The sequence below is a fragment of the Dromaius novaehollandiae genome, chromosome 7 (genome assembly GCF_036370855.1).
Source record: "Dromaius novaehollandiae isolate bDroNov1 chromosome 7, bDroNov1.hap1, whole genome shotgun sequence".
Classification (NCBI taxonomy): domain Eukaryota; kingdom Metazoa; phylum Chordata; class Aves; order Casuariiformes; family Dromaiidae; genus Dromaius; species Dromaius novaehollandiae.
In genome coordinates, this window is record NC_088104.1 from 31,655,893 (window position 1) to 31,679,604 (window position 23,712).

Consider the following 23,712-nt stretch of genomic DNA (forward strand, 5'->3'; position numbering starts at 1 on the left):
AAAAGCATGTTAGTGCAAAAAACTGAAATTACAATTTTCTACCTCTTGCCTTTTTTCTTTAAGTGAAATTTAAGAAATAGAGCATCAGTGTGAGTGTATAGCATTTGCTTATCAAGTTCAGTGCTGTCATGATGATGAAATGGTACAGGATGTATTTCACATTAAATCAAGGGAAAATTCTTTGTATTTTGTAAATCCAGAGCATTCTCTTACACAAATGACCTTGAGCATTTATTAACTCAGTATTCCTATAAAGGCATGATAGAAGCAAGTGAAATACATGAGCATGATGTATTACGTTTAAAAAAAAAAAACAAAAAACAAAAAGCAAAAAACCTTGGCAAAATAACAAGATAGTGTACCACAACGTTATAGTTTGACTATGCAGCCTGTCAGAAAACTCCTACAGAAAATGTTCCTGATACACTAACACTCTGCTTTTATTCTAGTAGCATACTAGATCATTAGTTTGGTAGCTTTGGGGTCTTTTGTGGACATGGTGACTATTACAGGAAGAACAGGGGAAGGCAGAATGCATTCTTGCTATTTAGAGAAAGGGGGGATGTGTTACCAAGTGAGAATCATCACAGAGTGGTTGAGGTTGGAAGGGAGCTTTGGAGATCACCTAGTCCAGCCCCCCTGCTCCAGCAGGGTCACCTAGAGCACGTTGCCTAGGGGCATGTCCAGATGGCTTGTGAATGTCTCCAAGAATGAAAGATGCGCAACCTCTCTGGGCAGCCTTTTCCAGTGTTCGACCACCCTCACAGAGCAGAAGTGTACTTTTGTGTTCAAGCGAAATTTCCTGTGTTTCAGTTTGTGCCCACTGCCTCTTGTCCTGTCGCTGGTGACCACTGAGAAGAGTCTAGCTCTGCCTTCTTTACGCCCTGCCTTCAGATACCTATAGGCATTGGTAAGATCCCCCCTCCACCTTCTCTTCTCTGGGCTGAACAGTCCCAGCTCTCTCAGCCTTTCTGCCTGTGAGAGATGCTGTAGTCCCTTAATTATTTCAGTAGCTCTCTGCTGGACTCGCTGCAGCAGCTCCATGTGCCTCTTGTATTGGGGAGCCCAGAACTGGACACGGCACTCCAGGTGTGGCCTCAGCAGGGCTGAGTAGAGGGGAAGGTTTATCATCTCCCTCGACCTGCTGGCAATGCTCTGCCTAATGCAGCCCAGGATACCAGTGGCTGCCTTTGCCGCAAGGATGCGTTCCTGGCTCAGGATCAGTCGTGTCCTCCAGGACCTTCCCTGCAAAGCTACTTTGTAGCCGGTATGCCCCTAGCCTGTACTGGTGCATGGGGTTATTCCTCCCAAGGTGGGGAGGCAGAAGAGGTTTTCAGGAAATTAATACTTGTAAATGATCGTTCTTATGATGATAGACTAGTGTAGCAATGTTGAAAATCACAGCCCCTTGGCTAAGGAAACCATCACTTGTCTGTTTCCATTGAATAGACTCAAAGCCAGTCAATGAAATTCTACTTGAATGAAATAGAGATATTGACTAAAGAAAATGGTATATATGAAAATATATTGCTAAATGCAATGAAAATGCAAACCAATCCAAAACAAAAAGCAGACAACTTTATGTTGGACAAAGGTACAAGGGAGTAGGAAGAAAGCTTCTTCCTCCTTGGGAAACAGCTGAGAACATGGAGTCCAAAATAAAGCTGCTTAGGCAGTCTTGGGTAGAGCTAGATATTGTCATCCTCCTAAATTAGCTGAGTCACTGGAAAGATGAAAAAGAACTAAAAGTTAAGTATAATCAAGAACTTCCTTTAACTTACTTTCATTTTTGTATCTTAATTTACAGTTTCACCTTGAAATATATATCCCTTATCTGCTAAGTATTTTTCTTTTAATTGAACTAGAAGATACCTCTAGTAGGTCACCTCAGGTAATGGTAACAAGTGTGAGGCATGTTATTTCTTTGGAAGCAAAGAATCCCAACAGATTGTGCACAGACAAATTTGTAGAATGTTTCCAGGCTAAAACAATTCAGGTGTGTCTCTAGGTTTGGGATGTGTCTTCCAACAGGCTGCAGAGAACTAAGAGCAGTGTAATAATGAAAATAAACCTTTCCTGAGCACTTTTGAGTGGTTTCTAGCTCTTACAGAGAGTCAAAATAAATTGTTCTAACTGTGGCTAGTGGTATCAGGTAGCAGGACATAGTAAACCCTTCTCAGCCTTAGTTAGCCTTAGATGTTAACGAGCCCTTCTGGAAAGGGTAAGCTGAGGAAAGGTCACCAGTGAATGTGGGTGATGTTATCTTGTTGAGTTACATTATGAAAGAGTTGTTTTAAAATATCTCCTATTTATTCATTATTTATTTTATTTGTTCTTTATTCATTGTACTGGAGTATCAGGCTTTAATTATTTGTATTGGGGTGTTTGTACCTGAAGAGCCTTTGATATTTGTGCCTCTCAGTGTTGTTGAAAAATGAATTTGGCTGTCGTACAAGAGCTTTATGGTTCTTGAAAACAGATTGACTGTAAAAAATGTAAATGATAAATCAAACTGAAGGAACTGGTCAGACAAGGTGCTGAATGCTTTGGTTGTTGGTCTGATTTTATTTTCCACCATGACTTAAGGAAAAGGGAAAGCATCTAATTAATTGGATTGGTTTTGGTGAAAATCAGTTGAGAGCTAATGAAAAAAATGTGTCAATTAACATGGGAAATGGTACAAGATGGGGAAGGACTGCATAATAAGACTTGAAGTGTTTTTTTTCTTAAGGAAAAAAGCAACCAGTGATTTCACATGTCAGAGAAAGGGGAATGAAGTAGAGAAACAAAAACAAGTTGAATGAGTTCGTATTTCTCTCAAAGATGAGCTTTTTACAGTATGGCAGCAAAAACTAGACCAATGAAAAGAATGTCTGTATAGAAGATGTAGAGTCATTTATAATTTCATGGATCAGGGAGGTAACATTCTCTTGCTGATTAGGTAAAAATTCTATTATGTAAAGGTCTTTATCTCAATACCTGAAAGCTGTTAACATATTCAAGAGAATTGAGGGGAATAGTATAATTAAATGCGTCTGAACTATCAGAAACATCAAGAATTAAATTCGTATGGCTTGTGCAAATGTTCAGCAAAGAGGATAAGAGTATCTGAAAATCATCTGTAAATACCTTGAAACGCAGAACGCAGGCTAGATACTTAGGAGGAGCAATGTCATGCGCTTTTCTGGTAAAATCAGAAAGGGGGAGCAGGAGCAGATGTCTTTGGCTCCTGTTTCTATTGCAGAGTGGGCTTGAGCTTTCTTGTGTTGAAGCAAGATAGGATGTCATTTCTACAGGCCAATTTCCTAGCATCTGTTGGGGCAGAGTTTTCTTTCTTTTTCTTTTTTTTTTTTTTTTTTTCCCTATTATGGTTGGACTAGTAACCAACTTCTCATAAAGGAGAAAGACTTTGGTCTAATGCCACATGCCTTTGCACATCTCATGTTTAGTGGAGTTCAAATAATAAACGGTCCATTGTTCTATGTGTTAAATGGTCTTTTTGTTGGTATAGGGCACTTCTGGATCAGGGAGCTACAGGAAAACACTTGGAGTCCGAATTCCGATTGGAAGATGCAGTTCTGTTCCTTCCAGCATTTTAGTCAGAATTTTGTTGGAAAGGTCTAAATCAATTGAAAAGTTTTAGTGTGAAGTGTATTTCTATTAAGCTGTTTACATTAGAATTCTTTAAATGAGAACACTTCTTTGTAATGCACTAGTTCACAACTAATATGTGTCATTGTTTCTTTTTATTCTAGTACATGAGAAAGTATAAAGCAGCAGTGACAGAAATTCAGAAATACTGACAAATGAGTGATTTATTCTACATGAGAACAAGTGCTTGCTCTATTCCTTGGCAAGAAATTTGAATGCAAAAGGGTAAGCTGTTCTAATTGTTGCTGTTAACTACTTTGCAGCAAAGGATTATGCAAATATTTGGGTGGTTTTTTTCAGTTGAAGGATTTTTTTCCCCTCTTTTTTTTTTTTTTTTTTTTTTTTTTTTGACTGGAATGAATGATTCAAGCCAGAATTATTTTGAAGTGTTTTTAACAAAGCCAAAAGGCAAAGTTTAGAGCCCCTTGCTGGGGGGGAGGGGGGAGAAGAGCTGTTTGTGTCCATTTCCCCTATTCATGGGTATCCTTGGCATGAAGTCAGCCCCTGAGTATATGGTATATCCATGTTGTTGACCCAAAGCGCTCTCAGCCTAAGTTACTGTGTTTCAACAACCATGCTGCTGAGGGACAGAATAATGCCTATTGATATCACTGTTACCCATTGACCAACATCACCTTTTTCCTTTTCTTTGAGATGGATGTTGTTTTATGACACTGACATATTTATGACATCTCCTTCTCTTTTCTTATGTCCCTCCCTTCTCCACATCTGATCACTCAATATTTACTTTCAAAACACCACTAAAGTCCAGTGAGGTTGCAGTCTCCATGCTTCTCCTATCTAGTGTACAGAGAAAGCTTTGCCTGAGTAAAGGAAAGGCAGCAACTGTGAAGTTTCCACTGATTTATTGGAGAAAGGCAGAACTTGGGGACTTACGATACAATGAATGAGTTTCTTGTGCAGGTGGTTATGATATACTTCTCTAAAACTTTAATAAAGCTGAATTCTTTGCAAGTATGGGTAGGGAACTAGGATCCTCTGAAAAATCATTTCATTTAGCTCAGTGTTGTTTGAAAGGAAGGTAAGCTAAGTGTTCAGCAGTTTTTTCTTATTTTGATGTATATGGATAAACAAAAGCATGTGTTTAACAAACAGTTTAAGGGTTGACAAAACATTTTCCCTTGGCTTGCTTATTTCAATTGCAACCATGTGCTTTAGAGCAAGTACATGGTATTTCGTTAGATTATAAATCCAAAAAGCCATTCAAGTACCCCTGAGAAGGTGTAAAAGTTTAATTCAGTTTAGACTGAGTCAGTCAATTGATGCTGCTAGCTTTCCCAAAGATTTTCTTCAATTTAGCACCAAGATGGCATTACTATGATACCATAACACCATATCCTTGTGAAAAATACTCCCATAATATCATTACTTCTCAAAAACATAGCTAGTTTTCATTTCCCTTCTGACCTCCACTGTGTCTCTTGATGTCCTCAACCTAGCAATTTTTGGCAGATTTGGAGCACTCAGAAATCTTCTTCCCCTCTATTCCTTTATCATATACTCTCAAATAAATGAGTCACCTGCTCCTTCAGCAACTCATTATTTTTAGTTCAGCCATTCTTCAGAAGGGATATGTGTAACAGCATGCCAAATGGTGTTACTTTCTTTCTGATAAACGCATACTGCAGCATTCTTAATACCACGGTGTTCACTTTTTAAAGTTGTCTCAATTCATGTTGTTGTGGGTTGTTCAGCATTATTTTTCTTGATCTTTATATATATATATATATATATTTTTTTTTTTTTTTTTTCTTAAGTACTTAGAGTGAAAAAGATTTGGAGTGTCTGAGGGGAGAGAATGCTCTTCAGGCTTTAGCCACAGACCAGGTCTTAGGCAGTATAGGTGGAAGGAAACTGCCTTTGATAGGCTGAGGTGTAAGAGACCATACTAAACAAAGAATTGACTTTTAGCAGGCATTTATAACCAGACTGTTGAATTACCAGACTAAATCTTTTCTTTTCTTTTCATGTTATCTTTTGTTAAAAAGCATTTTAAAAACAATTTCATTCAAGATTTTTAGACGATAGAGATGGTGCTTGTTTTAGGAACCAAAAAAAGTTAATAGCTGCTCCTCCCTCTTGCAGTATTTGTCAACTTGCTTCAGAGATCTTTTGTTGTTGGCTTTTTTTTTTTTTTTAATCTCAGTATTGGAAATTGTATTTTAGTACAGGGACTTCTGTTCTTAAACTCCTTAAGAAGTACTGTTGTCTTATAACCTAGGCTTGCTTTGAGGAGAGCGTTCCTGAATTATGCGAGTATCGAGAGGAACCAAGGTATTTCTGCAGTTTGATATTGTTCTGGGCACTCCTTGTTTTAGAACCTTTTTTGTGCGATAACTGTCATTTGTGTTTAAAAGCTAGATTGATTGTGACAAGGTTGTTCTGTGGCAAAACTGCTGAAAAGATTCCTTATGTAAGAGGAGAGAGAAGCTCAAATGGGACTTTCATCACTATGCACATGAAAGACAGGAGCTTGTATAACAATCCAGCTGAACCTCAGGCTTTTGCAGAAAGCACAAGACAGGGTACATAATAAGCATGTTCTTTTTTCAAAATTGTTATACAGTTCTCAACTGTTCTTCAAGCAAAGGTGACTGTTAAGAAATGTTCAGACAAATTTTTTTGGCCTGTCTTTCACGTTATCTCTAGGGTATCAAAAAATTCTTAAATTGTTCAGCAAAAAGTCAGAAACCATTACAGTTAGTGTTGTATTAAAACAGAAACTTTTTTTCCTTGGAATGAAGGAAGAGTTTTTGCTTTAGGGTTACTGTAATTTTTTTAGGCTGTTTTTTAACTTTTTAAATAAGAACTGCCTCTTTTGAAAAATGTTATTTTGGTATATTTGAAAGAAAAAAATCAATTTCAGAATATAATCGTTTGGACTTCCAAAATCTCCCCTTCTTTCTTTTTCCTACTCTCTCTCCCAGTCACAGCCCTTTTTCTAGCTGAAATTATTTGCAGAATTAACAAGTATCAGTGGTTTCTTCAAACCTTCTGTTTTTCAGTAAACTCAGTATAAGTTAAATGGAAAAAATATAAAACTTATTATTGCTTCTTCTGTCCTTTTTTCATAGATGTTGATCCTCAGAACTTAATTAGCCTACCTTTGCAGTACTGTTGCAAAATAGTCCAGGTGGTCTGCAAATATTAATAATGTTTAAAGTAAAGTTCCTTGGATTTGGAATTACTGCTATGGCATCCTATTGTAGGATGACCAAGGACAACTTCACTTACCACTGTTTTTTCCAGAAATCTGATATGGTAGGGGTAGGTTTATACTGCGTAGCTTTGTGATTTCATGCTGTTATCTCTGGACTCAATCTTGGACACGTCGTGTGATTCTCCTTTCCTGGCTGGTTGGGCTGGAAGGCTGGACGGCTGTGTGTTTTGGCATTCTTTCTAAAATAAAACAAAGGGTACGTAAGCCCATGGCATTCTTCCTTAGACTGCTTTACTACTCAGGCAAGAGTTTGTATTCTGAAAGGTTTTTTGCACTGGGCAGTTGAGAACCAAGGGGGTAAAAAAAAGATAGTGATTAAAAAAAAAATATCTTGAGTTTGTCACTTACAAAAGGACCTTATAGTCTGGGACCAAGTGGGAGGGGATGGATTCTTTCATTCTGACAACATCAACTCAAAATCTCTCCCATGTATGTGCTGGGATACTTTTTGTTTTTTGTGTTTAATCTCTGCACCTTCTTGCCTGAAGGGACTCCCCTTCCACAGACTGGGGCAAAGCCAGACCCACTGGAAAAAAAACACTTTTAACATGATTCTTTTCCACCAAAACATGGAATCGTCTTGTAGAGTTCAATATACTGGAAACAAATTTAAGATGCTTAGGTAGAAATTCTTGTGTAGCGTTTACTGCTTTTCAGCAGACTTGTATGGTATTTGGAATTCTGGAATGTAAAGGCAAAGCTGTGTTTATGTGCAAAGTCCTCTTCTTCCCCCCCCCTTTTTAAGAGCACTGAAATCTTTGGACTTGCAAAGGTGTATGTAGTTTTGGTGACTGTCACTTACTGTGGGTAAGGGAAGGCTGTAGCATTGTAAAGCTAAATTATATGGAATATGCACTGACTTGCACACAGAAATCTTTAAGGCAGGATTCGTCGCTTTTGTTACCAAAATCCGATGTTGGCTGGTGACAGAAACTCCAACTGATGTAACTGATCAATATATAATTTTTTGCTTAAAACAAAACCATTTTTGTGTCTGAATAGTGATCTGAGTAAAATATATTATGATGGCTTTCAAGTAGGAGGGTGGAATTATGCTACACAGTCTAGATTTTGAAAGTTCTGCCTGTAGATCTTTAAGTGCAGAAGAATAGCAGTAAGATCTAGTCTTAATTGCAAGGTGTGTGGCTGGTTGGGATTTTTTTTTTTGCTATCCCTTTTTTGATTCAAAAGGGAAGCATATTGCTAATCTGTAGATGCTGCTGGATCTTGTATTTAGGGGATGTAGTGATTTCCTATGTACCAGTAAAAATCTGACCGTGTGCTCAGTATTGCTGACCATGATCTGCTTATTTAAAGCACCATTTCTCCCCTTCTCTATTTACACCAAGCTGCCACTGTACCTCCCTTCTGCCTGCCACTGAGGATCTCTGCTTCCTGCTCCAAACACCTGGGCTGGTACCATCCCCGCTGCTTTTTTGGTTCCCATTACTGCCTGTGACAGCAGCGGTGGCAAGGAGCCAACCTGTGCTGCATCCAGCTAAGCCAATGTCAGACTCGCTCTGCCACGTGCCAAATTCCAGCTTTGTTGCATTTTATTACCTTGCGCCACCTGTATCGCAGGCATCCTCGTGCCATTTGGAAGCGACTTCCAGTTTGATCCCTGCTTTTTAGAGGGACATTAAACTTGAAATTTTGCACGTGGTGAAGTTTCTGCCATGTTTCTAATTACATTCTTCTTTATGGGCAATTACCCCCTCCTCTTTTTTTAAAAACCTGCTTCTTGCATTATTTACAGGTTATATTAGATTATGCTGGTTTTAGTTCAGCACTAGGCTTTTAGCATCACTTGAAAGTCAAGAAGTTAAATAATTTAAGATATTTTTATCCTGTAGACTGTCTTGCAGTATTATTAAAATAAAAGGGCTCATTGCAGTGCCTTTTGGAATAATGTGAGTACAAACACTAATTGGCCTTGAGTTTAAAGTATGATTGTGACATACAAATTTTTGCTGCTTTATTCCTGCTATTTTAAATAACCATAAAAACTGAGGACTCACATAGAAGAAAGGGGTTTATCCGCACCAAGATCTGCTCTGTCATTCAGAAGTGTCAACAGCTAGGGAACCTACTTGATGCGATACACGATCAAGTCTTGGATGCCCTGGTGCATCAGTACTCCATTCTTCATAATCCAACAGAGTAGCATGGATGACCTTATCCACGATTCAAGCAGTGAAACGGAGTGCCCCTCACAACCGCTGAGGCTGCTCATCCAACCCGATAGCTCCATGTCTCATCCTTTCTAGCTTGTGAAATGCTGTAAATTGCAAGTGCAAAGGTGACATTCAGAGCTAGAAGCTTGGGCATTCAGTGAGCTGTGGCTTGAGCTTCCTTGCCGTGGTATCCTGCAGTTTTCAGTTTAACTTTCTGTGTGTCCCTTTCACCCCTCTGCATTTTCTTCATTGTCACTGTTACTTGGTAACATCATCTTAATTAAACTTGCATCTTCATACCATGTCAGATGATTTGTGCTGTCACTGTGCTTTTGGCATTGCTTATGATTTATACACTTGCCTTGGTGTTCCTAGTTTTCCATCTTTCAGCTGTATTCTCTCAGAGCAGGGACCTGCTACTCTTTGCTCACATAGTGACCAGTGCAATAGAGGACCTTTCATTTTGGTGTCCGGGAGTGTTGTTATAACAAAGATGACTTAAGTACTATTCTGCGTGGCGAATCAAGTTGTATTTTGAATGTTTTTGTTCTATATTCACTTTTCTTCTGCTTTGAGCCAAAGTAGAAAGAAGTGCCAGAGATGAAAAAGACATGTAGCTTTGGGTGCTAGGAAATAGGCAATAGTTGGATATCCTGGGATGTTATAGGTAGAGGGAAAAGAGAGAAAGATTTCCCTGCAAATACTGAACTCCAGATAATTATGGAAGCATTGAGAAAGGAAGGCTGTAGTGTCTACCTTTTACCCTCTCTTTATTTTTCTTTTCACTGCCTAAATAAAAGACCTCTGTACTTACAAGCACTGTACACTTATTTCTGTGCTAAGTGTGACAGTCCTCTGCCATTCACAGTAAGACAAGTGTTGTTCACCATTTCATTCAGCACACTTGCTACAGATAATTTAGAGTAAGTTAAAAGCACTCAGGGAAGTGAGCTGGCAAAATCCAAATGGAGTAGTCAGATGTATTAAACAGGTGCCAATAACTTCTTGCTGGAACTGGGTTTGTTTTCAGCCGGGAACCCTACATCTTTCTAGAAAATAGGAGTCAAAGCATATGCTAGCTGACATGGAATTTTAATTTCCTGTTGGACACTCAGTAATTATGTGGCAGGAGCCAATGATGCCTGGACAGCACAAGTCCTAGTTTCAACAATAAAAACATCTAGTTAATCAGCACTTCCCTGAGGATAATCAATCATCTGAGCTGTTTTGCTGAGATCTGCCCATTGGATCTTGGATAGAGCTTGGCCTGTGGTGTGAAAAGAACCTGACATTGCTCCTGATGGTTTCAGGGAGAAAAAGCATACTTGGGACTTCACTAGAATTTTCTTTCTAGTTTATTTCTTCTTTTGAGCACTAAATTCAGACAAATGAGTGCGTAAAAATATTTTACAGTCTCATATCAGATACTAACGATCAGCTACTACAGACACTTTATGCCTGAATGCCGACTTTTCCTGAAGACAGTAGATAGTACTTACCTTCTACTTAAAACAAGTGTGGAAAATAACAACAAAGTGGAAAATAACTCATACTTTGTTCAAAATAAATTAAAAACAAGATCAAAGAATGAAAAAACAGGATTGTGCCTTACAGTTTCTTTCAGTTGCATCGTGTGAGCAGCCTGGCTTGTACATTTTAGATGGATTGAACTTGGATCGAACTTGTTCTACACCTGTAGTGTTTACTTCTGGATAGCTCATAAAAGTATAGCAAGCTGACATGTTCCACTGTTAATTTTTGTATTGTTAGCAGCAGCTGCTATACAGGTTTTCAGACAGTGCTATTCACAGTTACAGAAGTTATTGTAGTTTGCATCAGCTGTGGTTTTATTTAACTCATTACATAAATCTGTTTTGTGATATTAGAGTGGTCAATATTCTCAGTACTTACAAGGATTTTTATATGTATGGGAAGGAGAGAGGGAGAGAGCTTTCTCAAAATTATGCTGATTTGAGAGGGCACTCTGTTTAAGAAAGCTTTGAATTTGGGAAGTTTTCTGTTGCCTGGCAAATCTTGCCTTTTTCCATTTTCAAGGTACTGTGGGTATAGCCTATTTTATTACCTCTTCCCATGAGGGACAGTAATACCTAAGATAAGTAGTGTAGCTCTAGTGCGTTTCTGGTCTTTATTCCTTATGAACCTCTCTTCTGAAGGATGCATATCCACCCCAGAAGTAATTGGTTATTTGGGGATAATAAATGATACAGAAATTCCTTTGAAATGTCTTTAATTCACATTCTGATCAAAATGCTAGACACATGAAATATCTTAATTTGGTTCTAATCTAAGCAGAAAGAGGACTATGAGATTGGCTTAAGTTTGTCAGATGGCCTTCATCACTAGTGCCAGCAGAGTGACTACCGTAACCTAGAACTTCATATCTTTATTAGGTTCTTAGAGAGAACTGTTTTACTATCTACCCTTCTCAGTAGATGGGTAAGGGAGTTTGCCACTCAGTACTTGGAGGTGTAAACATGAATGCAAGTACAGCTAGAATTTGGGAGGAAATATTAAAATCACAAGTAATCATTTGGTTTCCAGGTGAAGATATACTTAAAGGTCAGATTGGCAAATTAATCCATGACACTATTGCTGTACATGTTTTTTTGCTCACCCTTCTGATCAGGTGTGGTTCTGTTCCTGCTGTGTTTTAAAAGTGTGAATCTATGAAACTGGAACTGGATGGTGATGGGTGTTCCCCCCCCTCCCCCCCGCCTTGGGTGATATTGAACATTTGTGTCATAACTGCATAGTTTTTCACTTCAAAGTAAAATACAATTGAGGTAGGGAGAACGGATTTCTTAAAATTGTATAGGTCTTTTGTATGTCTTTCTCTCTGGGCCGTAGAAGAGTGAGTTGTAGAAAGTTTTACAATTCTGTTAAGAAAAGCTTGTACTTTGCTATCTATTCTTTAACCATGTAGCTCATTTCTGAGCCAAACAAGGAACATTCCTTTATTTGAACATTCAGCCTTTTATTGCTGTCAGTGCAAAACCCAGGAACTCAACAGTGTTGTTTGAATGTTGAGAAACTGTTTTAGGATTTTGTTGATGAAGTCACCTTCTTTGAAGTGTGGTTTCTTTAGATATTAAGGCACTGATACATAAGGTCTGATGGATCCAGTTGCATGACTGTAGAAAATGTTCCCAGCTGTCTTCCTTGCGTGCTGTGGCAGGGACTGCAGAATGAGCTGCGTGCCTGTGATTCAGCTACACTAGCTGTCTGATGCAGGAGCACAAACCGACCTTCATCGATTTAAGCTAGTGTCTTGGACCAGTGAGGCTTAGCCCATTAGATTTCTCAACCTGCCAAAAAGAAAGTCTCACATGGCAATTTTTGTGGCGCTTACAATGGAAAAGCAGCCCAAAACAATGGCAGTCCTGAGGGCACGGAGAGTGTTATTAGCCTTTCCACAGCATGAATTCAGAAGTAGCAATTGTTTTTGTCATTCTGCATCTGTTCATAGTAGTGGTGGAGTCTGATTTGTTCTCTGAGGCCGTTTCTGCGTATTGCATTTCCAAGTTTTTGAACTTTTGTTTAGTTAAGCTGAAATTTCACTGTCTTCGTGAAATCCATACCAAAAAAATCTACTGCTTTAAAATTTGAACTTTCATTGGACTTTTACACTTTAACGGCTGTGGTTCTACATGCATCTTTTTTTTTGCCCTCCCTTGTAATCATCTGAAACCTGTTTCATGATATGTGAAATTGAAAAGGCTTCTTCTTAAATTTATAAATGCAATCTGTTGCTGTTTCTGGTTTTCATTTCTAAATCACTTTAAAGAACTCTCTCCCTAAAGTTAACTTTCTTAATGGGGTTGAAATGTTTTGTATTGTTTATATCCTCCTACCGTGTACATCAATTGCATTATTTGGACTCCTGTTGAGATAGCTGAAGAATTACATTTCACATCTCTACAGATTTAGCATGCAAACATGTAAAGTTCTTGTTAATAATCCAAGCACTGTATTGTCATTCATTTTGTATTTATTTTACACTGCCTGTAATTCAGTTCCAGAACTGGAAAATGTACAGATTTGTAGCCTCAGTTATCAGGCTGTTTGATTCTGGCTTTCTACAGACAGATAAACTATTGAAGCGGTTTGGGAGTTTTTTTTCCTACTTGAATTACTTCCATCCTGCAGTGAGTTGACGCTGCCTTTTTATCCTCACCTTTAGCTGCAGAACCAAAGAAGTGGGAAGACTAGGGCTGCCTGCCTGAAGTGCGATCAGCGGCTTAAACACACATCACTTCCAGTGAATCCCTTTGTTTCTGTGGTTCTGTGACCTTATTTCCTCATCCATTAGGTATTAATTTCTTTTTGTAAAATTGGGACATTCTTACTTGGTCTTGGAATGGAAGTACAAAGACCAGCTCGCTTTATAAATGTTTGAAAAGCTTTATGAGCAAAGATGTGTTGCTTCACCTGAATGTAGTCTAGTGGTACCGCTGCGAATGATAGGCTATTTCGTAACATTTTGGAGGGTTTTATGTAAATGTCTGCTTTGACAACTCAAAAACTTGTTATATGATTAGCGGCTTCAGAATAAACAGTGACCTCTGAATTGGCTCCCTAGGTGTGTGTACTGCTTATAGCATCTCCTTTTTGGGATTTTGAAGCGACTCTAGAATTGAAGATGGAGGGAAAATTCTGAACAAAGGAGCTTTCTGAATAAATGTAATTGAATCTTGCTAGGTCTACTTTAGTAGGCCAGAACACTTAAATTTTGGTCTATATCAAAACAAAAAAATTTTTTGAATGAAATAAAATCAGGCCTGGGTAGCCAAGTAGGTCATGTTTCAGTGATAGAGAAAATCAAGGACCAACTGTGAAACTTTGACTGTTTTTAACACTAGAGTTTTTTGGAGGGAGGGTATTTTTAAATGGTTACAGTCACTTTATGAAGATTCCAGCAACTAAAATGTATTTTTAAGGAAACTTTGAAAATCAGAAATATGGAGATTCATATTTTTTTCATTTGTTTTCTGACTTCCACTGATCTTGGGCTTTTGCTTGTGTAGCAGTAAGTAGAGGTTCTCTGTTAGTTCCTTTTCTTTGTGTCACCTTATCTCCTTCCTTTTGAAGAAAGTCTTCTTTTTCCTGGGTGAGTTTAATCCTTTTGGCAGACTTACTGCCACAGCAGTGACTCTCAGGGATGAGTTGGTCAATTTTCCATTAGGTGTTTACTCTGCCGTACTGGCATATTAATATGCAAGGCTTTTTGGGAGTGCCCATGCTTGACTGCCCGCCTGCCTTTTGGTAGCAGCTCTGTCAGCGGTTCCGGGCTGAGACGGCAGCTGTATGTGGTGGGTGCTGGATGGTGATCGATCAAGAATATTGTGTTGCCTTTGAGTAAGGACACAGCCCAGTGCTTTGCAGCTTCATTAGGAAGGCAGTGAATATTTCGTGAACTATCATTCACGCTGTATTTTAACAGATTCCTGAAAAATGGTGTTAATCTTCTAAAACTACCAGTTTTATGAGTCTTAGTTTTGTTCCTCCTGTCCACCAAGTTTTGCAGAACTAAAACTTGCATTTGCTTGAATATTCCTCTACTACTATGATTTTGTTTTAGTTTGATGTAGGCTTTTTGTGCATGCCTGTGCACCATGTAACTGTTTTAAAGTGTTTTCTCAAAGCACAGTGCATGTTTCTAGGTGTGTTGTTCCCAGCATCTGATTGCATGTATTTTTAAATATCCTCTTATTTTTAAATATGCATTCTGCCCTTTACTGCTAAATGGTCAGGGAGACATACGTTCTCTAGAACATCAGTCTTTGTGTCTTTAGTCTCCCATCTATAAAATGCAACTCTGACCTATAGAGTTGGCAAAATCACATGGTATTATGTGATTTAAAGGACATGTCAAATATTACGATAATGGCAGTTATATGGATGTTTAAGAAGAATGGATAGCTGAGCCAGGTGATTCCCTAGTGCCTGCAGTTGCCGTAGGGCTTAGACAAATAGCTGAGCTACTTCAGTTTAGTGAGTTTCTGTTCATCAGATAAGCTGTAATCTGTGCGCATGTGGCTTCATGTCATGTACAGATAAAATGCGCTATTTTAACCTTCAGCAGAAGTACTAACTTGTTAGTGTTTCAACTCATTTGTATGTTCGACCAAAGATATGTGTATGTACTCATAGAGATGACATTTTTGTTCAACAACTAGATTTACAAAAGGCAAGTTTAGATATCCCTATTATTTTGGTTTGGGGAGTTACAGATCTCTTTGCACTAAAAACATACCACATGGAACTGACTTTATACTTGGAGATATCACAAGATTGTACAGTTATATAGCTTGGACTGCACTAAAATCTAGCACAGAGTTTAGTGGTGGATATAATAGAGCATATGAGCTTTGTTCCTGGCTTTTACAGTGGTATTTTGTACTGAAATTTTGGTGCTACTTGGTAGATATCTTCAACAGCAGAAATCCTGCTAACTGTGACTTGCTGAAGGAAAGCTGCATGTTTCTCTGGCTAAAGTCTACTGAATAAAAAAAGTTCTCAAATTTAACTTCAAGAGGAGAAAAATGGCAATATCTGCTAGCAGCTTTCCTCTTGTCACGTATGAAGTTCTATTCAACCTGCATACTGAATTTCTGAGTCTGGAAAGAGTATAGGTTTGAAACTAGGACGATACAGAAAAAGCAGAAGGAGATACCAAAGGGTGTTCTTTGTGTGGCAAAGAAAATCATTTTTACTTCGGGATGAAAAGTGCAGATAATACATTGAAGTAGCAATTAAAATAACTTTGAATAGTGTATTTTAATGGCGTAATCACAAAACTGGCAAATCAATAGATGAAAATGTCACAAGTGAGGTTGTTCATCACCCCGAGCAAAGCGAAGATTTGGTTTCATGTGAATGAATCTTTTCAATGCTGGAGTCTATGGACACAATGCCAGAATGCAAACGTCCAAAAAATTAATTGTATTGAACATAAGTTGTGGGTGGATTTGAAGATGATATGTGGATGAGAATTCAGGGTAATCAGAGTAGCTGCGTAGGCTTCGTTAAATTGGGAATGTCAATATATGCATTTGATGGGGGGAGAGTAGCATGTAAATTGGTGTAACAATTGGATATGGGGTGCAGTTCTGATCTCTTTTTATTTTTTACTCAGCTAACTCAAGACCTGTTTTTTTTAAAGCAGTATTTTCTCGAGTGTGTGAGAGGCTCATTTTTTCTTCTGGGATTTTGCTGTGGTTTCTTCTTTCCAAATAAAGAATGTGTGGTAATGCCTATCTATGAAAAGATTCTCTATGGCTACATGTTACAAGGATTTCCTGAAAGTGTATAATGAGCACCAGTAGACTTTTGCTCTGCATGCATGCAGACTGCTGTTAGCCACTGAGAGCTGTGCTCTTAAAGGAAGTCAACACTGGATTTTCAAATGCTTGGTACTGACAGGGGCAGATTTTAAAGATGTCTGAATGTATATCAAGTGCAAATGACTTGCACTCTTCACCTGTTCAGATACTTTTGAAAAGCCGGTTTAAATGGGGTCGTATTTGATGCATTATGAATCCATATGCTGAGTTCGAGAAACCTTGGCAGGAAACTTTAAATTTAAAAAAATTAAAATTTGTGAAGGTGCAGTGAAACTGCCAAGTTTTTGCCCCAGTGTTTACAAATCCAGCTGCTGTAGCAAAAGCCATAGAGCAGAGTTGGTACCATAGATCCCTATAGAAAGAAGAGAAAAATACATACCTGGAATGGGCATTTAAGCTATTCAATAGGAAATATTGTCATAAGGATCTGTTTCCAGTTCTATGCACCTCCCACCAAGGGAAGCTGGTTTCAGTTTTCAAGAGAAAAGCCTAAAATTTCCTTTCTTTGGAAATATAACAAGTGTTGGTGCCTACTTCTCTCATCTCCATCTACATCCAGCAGGTTGACTATGGGAACAGTCACTGAATCGACTCTTAGCAGTCATCTGAATTTTCTTAGAATGCTTAAGAGGATGAGCTAGAGTCACTTCCCTCTGCTGCTGGAGGTTCAGCACAGAGCACGCACCTGCCTGTAGAGCTAGGATTACTGTGCACAGTGTTTCAGGATCATGGTTGTCGAAGTCTCATGTGTTTTTTATAAGGGACAAGGGAAGGCAGCCTGTCATCCCTACATATTGAAGATGCTTCAGTGATGCATTTTCTATGCAAAGCTGAACAAACTGTGAATGCAAAATGTTAAACTTGCAGCATATTTCAACTACATGGAAATTTATTAGAGCAGGGACTGGAATCACAGCCTTCCCAGTCCCAAGTAGCCCAATACCACACTCTGGTGCAATGAATGTTCCAGTCCAAACTTGCTCATCTATTACACTTTTAAAACCCACACATTCCCGTTAGTCCCAGCTGGATTAAAAGCTACATGACATTCTTACCTAGGAAAAAAAGGTTTAAGCCTTGCTAATTTGGAAATTCCATTATGTAGTAGTGTATATATCAGTAGTTCTCATTATTTCTATTAAAAATTGTTCCAGGGTGGATCATTTACTGAAATCTAGAAATAAAATCCGTAATAAACTTAATATGCAAAAGCTGGACATTTCTCCTTAATAGACATTATAATGAACCACTTAAACACAAACCTGATCTACAAGACAAAGAGGAGGAGATTAATCTGTAATAACTATGATTTTGGTTCTTATGCTTTTATATTAATTTCATGTCTGTGCATTACACTTCAAAATGGTGGGACTTCAGAATTAATTCAGAAGGAGGTAGAGATGATGAACTAAGGGAGTGTAACATGATAAAGCCTAAAGAAAAAAAAAATCTAGCTTTCAAACTTCTCACTCTGAGATTGATTCAGTAGAGGTGACAGAATGAATATCTCTGACTCTTTCTCAATTTTGAAAACCATCAGCAATCACTTAATAAAGCTCTGCTTATCTGTATAAACACAACTTAATGCTGTCCTTCAGGCTAACAAATTAAAGGTATGATTCTGAATGTATTAAAGTTAATGAGGAAACCTAGTGACTTGAATAGTAAGGGAGCATATTCAGTATCCTGTTAAAAAGAAGTCTTTGTGTGAAGTAAATGGAATACTTTTTTTAGCACTTACTTTTGTATGTCATACTTTCAAAAGTGAAATATGTCAATAAACTGGTTAAGAGACAATCAGTTGTTGGACTTCTATGGCAGTGATTTTCCACATGTGACCTTTATTGCTGGGAAGAAGTGATCGTGGGATTGTGAAAGGTAAGAGAGGAAGATACAAACACTCTCTCTAGCAGTCTGTATGCGTAGAATTTCTGCAAGGGTTCTGCTTCCCTTTTGAGGGGGTTGTGGAGTAAGGGTCTCCAGGTTACTGAAGGCATAAAAATACAGACTTGAAGTCTATGTTAATAGGTTAAAAGAGACCATCTTCTTTCTTTTTCCTTTTGACATGATTGCATTTTTGACATGCACTTCTCATTTCTGTAAGAGAATAACGTTATTTATGTATCACTCTCATACAATAAAACAAGCCAAAACTTTTTACAATCACACACAGATGCATGCGTGCCAAAAAAACTGAATTCAAAGAGTTAGGAAATGATTCCTGATGGCGTAGTTCTGAGCTGTTGGGGAAAGGATGATTATTTCTTTGATTTTGCATTTGTAATGAATTGAGGCAGGCTTCTTGAGCTCTTGGTGGGAGGGAAATGTCCATTGTGTACATACTGAAGTGTGCACAGTAGCCAGGACAGGAGAGATGTGTGCCTGAGGAGAAGCACTCACTTTTCTCCTCACTCACTTTTCTCCTCACTGGTCTTTTGTTGGTTGTTCTCTGGTACCTACGCAGAACATCTTCTGGAGGTCTCTGCCTCAACAGGCACCCTAGTTTTTCACATCCTCTTCCATGTTCAGGTAATCTTTTTAGCTTCAACTTCACATTTAAGGAGGTGCATAGAGCAGTCTTGTGGGACCTACTAAGCACGTGTGCACAGTGGTGTGTCTAATGCACTTCTCAAGTCTGGTAAAATGTGCTTGGGTAGGACAGAGTAGAGTGCTGTCTCTGGTTAAACAGTGTTCTACTTACAGAACGGATCTGCTAAATGTGAACAGCTCTTTGCCGTAGACCAGAACTAAACTGAGTTGTTTCTAAAATTCTTGTGTTTGTGTGTTTGGAGATTACCTTTAGAGTACTTAACAGTGCCACTTACTACAATGTGCTTGTGAAAATGTGATGAATGCAATAAAATTCTAGAAGGTTAGCAGGAATTTGCTATTGTTTGGCAAACCAATGAATTCAAATGCTGCCTTTTCTTTTTTTTTTCTGCCAAGGGAACGATCTCAATAGGGAGTTTGAAAATAATCTGTCAGTAACAAAACAAATAGCTTCTCTAGGTTGTGTGTGCAGTACATCAACTCTTCCAAAGGAGAAGAGGTGACACCAATACAGAAGTAACCCATGTTCAATGCCAGGCCATGTCTGTCTTTGTAACAGTATACATCCATCCAAGCATGGACTGTGTCTAAAGGCTTGGAGACATACTCATGCTCTGAGTTGGAGCTCAAGTATCCTTTCTACAAGATCTGTTTTACTTCTGAGAGCTGTTGTGTGTTCATGTGTTTGCTGAATCCACTGCGTTGCATTTAAAAACAAAACACAAAGCTTCCTTGGCTCTCCACTTAATGTCTGAAAGTGATGTGAAAAAGCAAAAATTTTGTTCCACTTGATACAGATAGGTATCTAATGGGATATCAAATATTGACTTTATATGGGAGTGAGCAAGATGTTTGCCCTCTGTCCGTCCCTAGATTCAGACAAAAGTGACTGAGTTCCTTGTGAGAGAAGCTGGATAAAGCTTTTTTTATTAGCTCTAGGCAGCTGACATCTGTAAATTCTTGTAAAGCAGAAAAGAAATTAGGCTGACAAGATTGAAATCCTTCCCCTTGTTTCACTAGACATTGTCACTTGTGGATTTGAGGGAAAAGGACACTCTTCTTGTGTCTTGTTATGATTATACTGTTGTAGTGAACAAAAAAGTGTTGATTCTTATTGCAAAATACAGGACGCTTGGGAAGGAAGGAATATTCCTGTTTTTTTTAAAAAAAACTACTTTATTTGTACAGTGGAAACAGTTTGTTCTATGAGTAACATACTCCACTAATACGTCTCAACATAATTGATGAGCAGAATACAAAATTGCTTACAAACACACATGAAAATACATTGCATGTTTCGTTAAATAGCTTGCTTAATGCTTTAAAATGCGGATCTGGAGAACAATGTATTTGTGAAACCTATGAATTTTGTATTTGTTTTTTTCTCTTAATAGAATTATGCAGTTAACAGCTGGTGTGAAGATTTATTTTGTTTGCAGCCATTTTAAACAAGTTTTCTTTAGAGTTCTACACTGAATATTTGAATACTGAGATTTATTTCTCGTTCCTATAATGCTTACCACTAATCTTGCTGAGGAATTGTTCTTCTTACCAGATGTCTCAGTGATACACACCTGTAACCCATTCTTCATCTCTTTGTATTTCCTTTTTTGACAAGTACTAGTCAAAAAAGGAGGGTTTTTTGGGGTTTTTTGTTTTTTGTTTTTGTTTTTTTTCGGAAATAGGGAGCAAAAAGTCACATATCTGAAATCTTTTTTGAAATTAGTGTGAAATGCAAGAGTTTCCATTTGATGTTAATATATATATAGCAAAACACTATCTGCTTGCCTTCAGTTAAACTGTCTTTCTGTGAATACTCCTCTATCTTTGGTAGATTTACTGTAAACAAAATGCTCTACCTGTGGTCTGACGTACTGTGGGAGGCTTACTGTGGAAAACACAGTTGTCGCTATGTTATTAGGTTTATATTGTTAAGAAATCTGTGGTTCTTGTAGCTTCCTGCTGGTTTGAGAAGAACGGTGAGACTGGTCTGTGTTAGCCTGGAAGAATAGCCTAACCCTTCAGGTTAGGGAGTTCCTGGCCATTCCTTTCATAGAAAGAGGGGGAGCATATTGACAAGTAAGCTATATTTGAGGCCTGTGGTTCCCAGCTATTTTGATATTTGCCACACCGCTTCTGTCTGCTCTTTCTCCTCACTCCCACTCTGTGAGCCCTGCTGAGATAGCACTTCTCTGGTCTTTTTTCCTCTGTGTCTCTCGCTGCAGGCTCAAGTACCTGCACAGAATCGAAGCTGACTGGCCCAGCAGAGTTTTAGTTTGATTTGTGCCACAGTGAGAGTAGCATCTTCTCAACAGCAAGGCATTCTTGGGGGATGAGGATGAGAGGATTAGACTGAGGACCATTTTTTGACCAGATTTTTTCACTCTGCATGTGTGAAAAATTGCTACAAGAACAAGCCTCAGTCTTCTCATGCAGATTTGCCTTCAGTCAGAAAGTATGTCTGGAGTTTGACTCAGGCTAATGAATGCCTTTGAAAGTGCTGAGATTAATAAAACTTTTAAAGTCAAGGTTTCCAGTGACTAATGCTCTCCCTCACAACTCGATTTGTGCTTCTGTGTAATTATAAAGCCTGTAAACAGACTAAGAACTTCACTTGGCAGAAACCTGTTCAACTTTGAAGCCCACAGAGCTGTGTTACTTTTTCATTTGTTGAGGACCTTGAAGAAATCTTTTTACTAGTTTTTATAGTGTAAACTTTATTCAAATGCTTCTGTTGCTTATATTTCCATAGACTCTATTCCATCATCACTTAAAAACTTAACTCAAAAGATACTTAAATGAATCTCCTTACTTTGACTGGAACTGCTTGCCTACCAAGCATTAAGAATGGCTGCATGGGATTGCAGGTTCAGATCTGCACTGAATTTTGTTAGCTGACGTGCCAACATCTTTTTCTTTTGGCTTGAATGTTTTGGAGGAGAAAGGATTGCAGCAAAGGATTTAAAAAAAAAAAAAAAAAAAAAAAAGAAATCATCATGATATGATCATCTGGTTTTATATATCACTCCATGTAGCCCTGTGTTGCTGTTTTCATTCATTTTGTCGTGTGTCATCTCAGGACAATATTTATAAAGAAGTTTTGGGTTAACTCTGGAAAGAGTTTTGAAGCTGTTACCATACTCCAGAGTTCCTCATCTTACCTTCAAAAGTAACTTATAAGCCTATGAGTCACTGCAAATCAATGAGTCACATTTCTAAATGCTGCAGCCCTTTTGAAAACAGGACTTGAAATCATCTGTATTTCATTCTTTAAGAAAGTACCTTGCTTGGAAGTAACAGTATGTTTGAAAGGCTGGGTTGGGTGGGGGGGATCCAAGTCTTCTGTTCTTCCAAAGCTAAATTTGGCTTAGCACGGAAACTGCGTGTGGCTGGGGGAGGAGATAGGGTTGGCTGTTTTGGAAGAATTGGAAGAATTAGTTGCAGAATGAAGAAGGTATTGGGGAAAAAAAAAGTTCGGCCGAGGTAATCCTTATAACCTGTGACAATTGAAGGGATGGGCTGGGTGGGGGAGAGCCCCAAACAAATCCTGAGGAATGCCCAATTACTAAAAGGAGATAGGAGACAAATGAGACCAGTTAGATTGAGCGGTTTCCATCCCTTTCATAAATACCCCCTCTCTTGGCTTGTCTGAGATGGAACTAAATTTAGAAAACACATCAAAACACAAAACTTCTGATGGAGCCCACAGGCATTTACAGATGTCTGTCTAAAGATGTTTGGAAGCTTCAGTATTGTTTCTGCAGCCAGGGAGGGTTGTGATTGTTTGTGTCTGAGGCTGGAAGGCTGCCACTTTCCTTCCTTTTGTTCTGCTTCCTTTGCTGAATAGAGCACAGAAGACCACAACAGACAGTGTAATTAGTGGTAAAAAGTAATTGCAGAGGTGACAATTTCAGCTTCAGGTCTTAGCACCCTTGCACCCACAGGACCAGTCACCTGCAAGCACCTCAGTCACCAGATCCACTAGGTTCCTCCCAACCCTTGCTACTTTGCCAGCAGCAATTTCTTTCTCACTGGGACAAGCTCCTCAAGCATTAAAAGTGGGGGGTTGATGAAAGTGGGGGGGAAAAAAAAAAAAAAAAAAAAAGGAAAAGGAGATAAATGTATTTTCTTTTTCCTGTTCCTATTTGTTTCCTGTGGTAGTTTATATACTCAACTTCCCATGCCACGTGATTAGCATTCAGGCTGACAGCCCCCTAGCCCCAGGGGTTTGGCTGTGCTCCTGTGAACTTACTTTCTAAGCTCTCTGGTCTTCTCCCTGCCCCAAAAGGAATAACGTGAAGTAACCCAAAGTTTCCCTAATTTATACCTGTCTGAATTGTTTGTATTTTGGCAACTAATCACTTCGATTTCATATGCAAGTTTGCCTTTCCAAGCAGGATTTGATATCTGGAGAAAGCTGAAGAAAACGCCTAGTAATAAGAAAGAGAAACATTCTTTGCGTAGGTGTGTCTTCCTAAATGATGAGCAATGTACTGTTTTGGTCCACATTCCCTAATGCTTCTGATAGTTATAACTGCTTTAGCCTTTCTAAATAAATAACTTGATAGAATGGACACCCCGCCCCGACCCTGCTTCTGCAGTGGGCCCTCTGCAACGTAGCGGAGTCTCCTTCCTTTTGACTTCATTACAAGCTTGTAACAGACTGTTTTGCAACTCAGTTTCCTCCAACAGCTTTGGTTATTAATTATTTGTAAAGCATTGGGAGAAACTG

General features: G+C 38.5%; 1 protein-coding gene across 15 annotated transcripts in view; it reads left to right on the forward strand.

Annotated features, from left to right (window-relative positions):
• The window catches only part of GULP1 (GULP PTB domain containing engulfment adaptor 1), a 148,669-nt gene that overhangs the window by 54,087 nt on the left and 70,870 nt on the right, over nt 1–23,712 (forward strand). For 9 of the 15 annotated variants that reach the window (XM_064515059.1, XM_064515060.1, XM_064515057.1 and 6 more), the window contains one exon: nt 3,756–3,876. The exons of 2 other annotated variants lie outside the window; for them this stretch is intronic. The gene's annotated coding sequence lies outside the window, so the exon portion shown is untranslated. Of the gene's footprint in view, nt 1–813; nt 911–3,755; nt 3,877–13,267; nt 13,397–23,712 lie in introns of all 15 variants that reach the window. 4 more of the 15 variants (XM_064515065.1, XM_064515058.1, XM_064515063.1 and 1 more) reach the window with 4 other exon arrangements.